The sequence below is a fragment of the Miscanthus floridulus genome, chromosome 3 (genome assembly GCF_019320115.1).
Source record: "Miscanthus floridulus cultivar M001 chromosome 3, ASM1932011v1, whole genome shotgun sequence".
Taxonomy (NCBI): domain Eukaryota; kingdom Viridiplantae; phylum Streptophyta; class Magnoliopsida; order Poales; family Poaceae; genus Miscanthus; species Miscanthus floridulus.
Window position 1 is genome coordinate 132,848,283 of NC_089582.1, and position 7,070 is coordinate 132,855,352.

A 7,070-nucleotide genomic window follows, 5' to 3' on the forward strand; every position below is an offset into this window, starting at 1 on the left:
TGTGCCAGATATACATATTACTCTTTGTGTGCCTTCCAAGCTCCACAAACTCTTCAGATCAGTACAGACAAAGGGCCTTGCAATCTCGGTACCACTGCCTCACAGGTATCACGAACCAGCCGCCGGTTGTACCGCCCACTGCTTGTGTTGGTAAGAACTTTGTAAGAGCTTGGTAAGACGCTTCCACTTGCTGTGAAAAGTGACACCACTGCAACCACGTAGTCATTTGGTAGGGATAACTTTCACCTATTTGTTCCTGTTTTTGTGTTTTCAATGGCAGGAGGTGAACAGACTGGAGATAACAATCCTAAGGGTTTCAACGAGTGTGTCAGTCAAGAGCAACTACAAGCTGTTGTAGAGGATGCCCAAAAAAGGATGAATGAGGCCGTCAGGAAGGCCATCACTGACGCACTCATTGAACTCAACATTGGCAATAGCATGGAGAGATTGGACAAGCGAATTTCCACGCTAACCGACAAGGTTACTGAGTTGGAAACCTTTGTGGTGGGCAACAACGACGTCTCCAGCAGCAACACCGATGGTCAAGACACGGTGTATGATGCCAATGGGAACATAGGTCGAGCAGCTTTTCGACAAGAGAGATTACGACAACGTCTTCGCCGCAACACGACAGGTATGGGTGGTGTCCACCACCACCGTCAAGGTAATAATCACCGTGTGCCCGATGATCCTTATGCTAAAATTAAGTTCACAATACCATCTTTTTCGGGTCATTATGATGCTGAGGGATATCTTGATTGGGAGATGACGGTAGAACAAAAGTTTAGTGCCCACCTTGTACCTGAGCAGCATAGAGTTAGACAAGCTACTAGTGAGTTTAAGGATTTTGCCATTATTTGGTGGAATGGGCTAGCTGCATAGAATGCTTTACCTGGTACGTGGGAAGAACTTAAGGTAGCTATGCTATGATCATTTTGTTCCTCCTTCTTATCATAGAGACTTGCGTAAGAAATTGATGCGTTTAGAACAAGGAGATAAATCTGTACAGGATTACTATGGTGAGCTCCAAAAGGGATTGATGCGCTGTAGTGTTGTGGAGGGAAACGAAGATGCTATTTGTCGTTTTTATTCGGGTTTGAGGCATGAGATTTAGGACATTGTTGATTATAAAGAATTTAACACTATCAACCAGTTGTTTCAGTTTGCTATGCTTGCAGAAAAGGAATTATAGGGGCATGAACAGCAGGGCAAGAGCAAGGTCAGCACCAGCACATACACGCCACGCTCAGCACCATCTTCGGGGCTGACCAAGCCAACCACTTTTTGGGTGCCTTCACCAGTGAGCAAGTGACCAGCAGCCTCTAGAGTTTCCACTACACCTAAGGCACCTCCTGCATGACCTTTAGATTTAGGTAAAAATTCTTTGCAGGTGCCTACCAAGAGTTCCTCATCCGTTGCATCAACGGGACGCACTTTGGGTATTCAGTGCCACCTGCTGCCATGGCATTGGCCATGTGCAGAAGGACTGCCCAAGTCAGCGGGCATATATTGCTATAGAAGATGGTTACATCAGCACCTCTGACATTGAGGATGAAGAAGACCAAGATACAGATGAGGACGACGATGAAGTCCTTGGTGATGAGGCCACGGCGTCCTATAGGAGCATCATTGTACAGTGGGTGCTCAGCTCACAAGTCCAGCAACCTGAGAAGCTACAACGCCATAACTTGTTCCAGATTTTCTTCATCATCAGCGACCGTCGAGCACAGTGTCATTATTGATGGAGGTAGCTGCAACAATTTGGTGAGTTCTGATTTGGTCAAGAAGCTTGGCTTGACCACACGCCCACACCCACATCCATACCATATTCAGTGGCTAAATGATTCTGGTAAAGCAAAGGTAACACAAACTTGCAGAGTTTCATTTTCCATTGGTTCTTATGCTGATTCTGTTGATTGTGATGTGGTACCTATGCAAGCTTGTTCACTCTTATTGGGTCGTCCTTGGAACATGATAATGATGCTACTACACCATGGTAGAAGTAATAAATACACTTTTGTGCATAAAGGAAAGAAAATTACTTTGGTACCTTTGACCCCTGCTCAAATTGTACAAGCTGATAGAGAACGCGCTGCTAGTTTCAATGATGTTCAATCTGAAAATCAGCAAGTTGCTAATTCTATTTTCCCACCTAAAAAGGATAAGTCTACATCTATTTCTAAGGCTGAGGGGATTAAATTGAAGGGTGGTGTTATGCTTGCAACAAAATGTGACTTTGCTGAAATTTCTGATGATGATATTTGCTATGCTTTGGTATGCAAACTGAGCTATGTTTTCGCTTGATGATATTGTTAGCTTCGGTACCTCCTGCTGTCACTAACCTTTTGCAGGAGTATGAGGACATTTTTCCAGCTGAGATACCCCCGGGGCTGCCACCTATGAGAGGGATAGAGCATCAAATCGATTTGATTCCGGGAGCGACCTTGCCCAACCGAGCTGCCTATCGAACCAATCCTGAGGAGACTAAGGAAATTCAGCGGCAAGTCCAAGATCTTTTGGACCACGGGTATGTACATGAAAGCCTTAGTCCTTGTGCTGTTCCTGTACTTTTAGTTCCTAAGAAAGATGGAACTTGGCGTATGTGTGTTGATTGTAGAGCCATCAATAATATTACTATTCGGTATCGTCATCCTATTCCTAGGCTAGACTGACATGCTTGATGAGTTGTGTGGTTCTATAATTTTCACTAAGATTGACTTGCGAAGTGGCTACCACCAGATTAGAATGAAACTTGGAGATGAATGGAAAACTGCGTTTAAAACCAAATTCGGGTTGTATGAGTGGTTAGTTATGCCTTTTGGTTTGACAAATGCACCTAGCACTTTCATGCGCTTAATGAATGAGGTTTTAAGAGCTTTTATTGGTCATTTTGTGGTAGTTTACTTTGATGATATATTGATTTACAACAAGTCTTTTGATGAACATATGGATCACTTACGTGCTGTTTTTAATGCTTTACGTGATGCACTGTTTATTTGGTAACCTTGAGAAGTACATCTTTTGCACAGATCGAGTTTCTTTTCTTGGCTATGTTGTAACTCCATAGGGAATTGAGGTGGATGAGATGAAAATTGAAGCCATAAAGAGCTGGCCGGTTCCCCAAACCGTCACACAGGTGAGGAGTTTTCTTGGTCTTGCAGGATTCTACCGCCGCTTCGTCAAAGATTTCAGCACCTATTGCTGCCCCGTTGCATGAGTTGACGAAGAAAGGAGTGGTGTTCCATTGGGGAAAGGCACATGAGGAGTCATTTGACACTTTGAAGGACAAGCTTACACACGCACCATTGCTGCAACTTCCAAACTTTGGTAAGACTTTTGAGCTAGAATGTGATGCTAGTGGAGTTGGCATTGGAGGTGTTTTGATGCAAGATGGTAAACCATTGCTTACTTTAGTGAAAAATTGCATGGTCCCTATTCTTAATTATTCCACGTATGATAAGGAATTGTATGCACTTGTTCGATTCTTTAGAGACGTGGCGTCATTATTTGTGGCCTAAAGAATTTGTTATTCATTCTGATCATGAATCGCTTAAGTATCTTCGCTTCTCAAAATAATCTAAATCGTAGGCATGCTAAATGGGTTGAATTTATTGAATCTTTTCCTTATATTATCAAACACAAGAAAGGGAAGGATAATGTGATTGCTGATGCTTTGTCTAGAAGATATACATTGCTGTCCCAACTTGATTGCCGGATTTTTGGTCTTCAATCCATTAAAGAACAATATGCGCTTGATCCTGATTTTAAGGATGTGTTGCTTAATTGTAGAGAGGGACAGCACATAGAATAAGTTTATGATCAGCGATGGGTTTTTGTTTAGAGCTAACCGCCTATGCATTCCAGTTGGTTCTGTTCATCTTTTGTTGTTGCAGGAGGCACATGGAGGTGGATTGATGGGACATTTTGGTGCCAAGAAGACTGAGGAGGTGCTGTCCACACACTTCTTTTGGCCAAGGATGAGGCGAGATGTAGAGCGGTACATGGCTCGGTGTGCCACATGTCAAAAAGCTAAGTCGCGGTTGAACCCACATGGTTTGTATATGCCTCTTCCTGTTCCTTCTACTCCTTGGGCAGATATATCTATGGATTTTGTGTTGGAATTGCCAAGGACTAAGAGGGGGAGGGATAGTATTTTTGTGGTGGTTGATCGTTTTTCTAAGATGGCACATTTTATTCCTTGTCATAAGAGCGACGATGTTGTTCATATTGCTGACCTTTTCTTTCAAGAAATCATTCGCTTGCATGGTATGCCTTCTACTATTGTTTCAGATCGCGATGCAAAATTCTTGAGTCATTTTTTGCGCACGTTGTGGAATAAATTGGGGACCAAGCTGTTGTTTTCTACAACATGTCATCCCCAAACTGATGAGCAAACTGAGGTTGTGAATCAAATATTGTCCACCATGTTGAGAGCCATTTTGAAGCGCAATTTGAAGATGTGGGAAGAGTGTTTGCCGCATGTGGAGTTTGCATATAACAGGGCGGAATATTCCACCACCAAGGTAAGTCCTTTTCAGGTAGTGTATGGTTTTAACCCCCGTGCTCCTATTTATCTTTTGCCTTTACCTACCACTGAGAGAATACATAGTGATGCTAGAGAGCGTGCTGATTTTATTCGTAAGTTGCATGAAACAACTAAAGCAAATATTGAAAGAATGAATGAAAAGTATAGAATTGCTGGTAGTAAAGGTAGAAAAGAGATTAAACTTAACCGGGTGATTTGGTTTGGTTATATTTGAGAAAAGATAGATTTCCTGAGCTGCGTAAGTCTAAATTAATGCCAAGAGCAACTGGTCCTTATAAGATCATTGAGAAAATAAATGATAATGCCTACAAACTTGAATTGACACCCAAGTTAGGGGTTAGTCCCACCTTTAACATTGCAGATTTGAAACCTTATTTGGGAGAAGAAGATGAGCTTGAGTTGAGGACGACTCCAATTCAAGAGGGGGAGGATGATGAGGACATCACTTCTTCAGAGGTACCCGCTGATCCTCCAACCGTCATGCAAGGTCCAATGACCCGGGCTCGAAAGCGATAACTCAATTTAGAGGTGAGCTCGTTCTTAAGCGATACTTTTCATACTTTTGAGAATAGACTACTACCTAATGATGTTATCTTGCTTAGGAACATTGGAGAGGGTCATGAAGGACTTAGAGGAAGTGGTGGAGGTGATGATGACCAGCAAGGACGTCCAACACAAGCCGGAGGCCCAGTCCAACAAGAATTCGAGTCTGCCTCGGCCTTCAGGACCAGTCTGCCTTAAATTAGTCACCCAGGACGCATCCGGACTCTGTTTTCGATGATCCACATATGGATAGAAAGCTAATTTGATAAGGAAGCCAATCCAAGTGGTTTCACATCAAAACCTCTTCGGAATCAACGGGAATCGTCGAAACAAGTCAGCATCCAGAATCTACCAGGGTGCTGCGGCACCTTCTTTTGGTTCGTTGGACCGTGTATCGTGTTTGGGCCCATTAGGGGGCGCGTCCAGGGTAGGCGATGACCCTAAGAACTTTATAATCATACGCCGCCACCGTCATTAGGTTTTGGGTTTTGCTTAGATTATTCTGTCAAGAACAGTTTCGCCGTTCATCGGTTTGTGAGACCCCAACTCCGTGAGATAATCATTCATCTGCAATTTGGTTACGTTCTTTCTTGTTCTTGCTTGTGTTCTTTGTTGCGCAGGCAAGGATTAGCCTTCTTGGCGAGGTCAACCTGGTCCATGACTTGGTTGATAACCAGAGGAGCTGTGGTGCTAAGATTGCAGGGTTCGATCTTTCGATCTGAAGCCGGGTCGATGTGTCATTCTCCGCCACAACGATAGTTACCATCACCTGACGGAAGATCGGGATCCCCATCCCCATTAACAATCCTTGTATAGATGCCTAACGGGGAAAGCATGGTTTAGGCATGGCCCTTCAAGTAGCTTCTTGAAGTGGTTTGGGGTACCATCGATGGGCTTTCGACCCCCTTGAGGTCGGCAGCGGCCACGAGCGAGCCCTCGCGCCGCTGCTTGTTCTTCTTCTTGCTGGGGTGGTTGGAGGTGCCTTTGCCAGCGTCCTCGTCCTACTTCGCCTTGCCCTTGAGGCGGTCGAAGATCGCCCCGACCACCTCCTCGCTCGAGGCATGGCTGGTGGCGATGTCGACTAGCTCCTTGGTGGTTCGCGGGCCCTTACGTCCTAGCTTATGGACCAGGGACTCCCAGGTGGTCCTAGATAGGAAAGCTCCTATGACATTGGCGTCGGCGACGTTAGGCAGCTCGTTGCACTACCGAGAGAAGCGTCGGATGTACCCACGAGGGTTTCATAGGCCTTCTATCGGTAGTTTTTGAGATCCCATGGGTTGCCAGGATGCTTGTATATGCCCTAGAAGTTTCTTACGAAGATCTCTTTTAGGTCCATCTAGCTTTGGATTCTGTTGGGCGAAAGGTGCTCCAACCACGTCCACGCTGAATCAGCCATGAACAATGGAAGGCTGTGGATAATGAAATCGTAATTATTCGCTCCACTGGCTTGGCAAGCAAGCCAATAATTCTCGAGCCATAGTCTAGGGTTCATTTCCCTGGAGTACTTTGGGATATTGGTCGGCGGTCGGTACCGTAGTGGAAAGGCGGCGTTGAGGATGTGCCAGCCAAAAGCCTGCGGTCTCGACAGGTCGGTACTCGGGCTTCAGTCCTCACTGCTATCGTAGCGTCTGCCACGACAAGGGTGGTAGCCACGGCTAGCCATCTCCCTTGTATCGCCATGAGCATGCCTACGGGCATCAAGGGTGTTGCGTGCGTCATAGTGGCGGCTGAGACGCTCATGCACCAGGACCACGGTGCGTGGCCTGCCACCTTGCGGCGCCTGGTGGACTAACACATCCTTGTTGGGTCGCTCCGAGGGCGTGCACTAGCTGGCATCGAGCTCGCATCATCGAGACAGTGAGCTCTCGCCCTACTACGCCGCCGCACACTCGAGTAGTGTGCGAATCTCGTGGTGGGCCCGATGATCCTTGAGTGTCGTGGGCCCCGGAAGCCCCTGGAGCAAGGCTGCCACAGCAGCGAT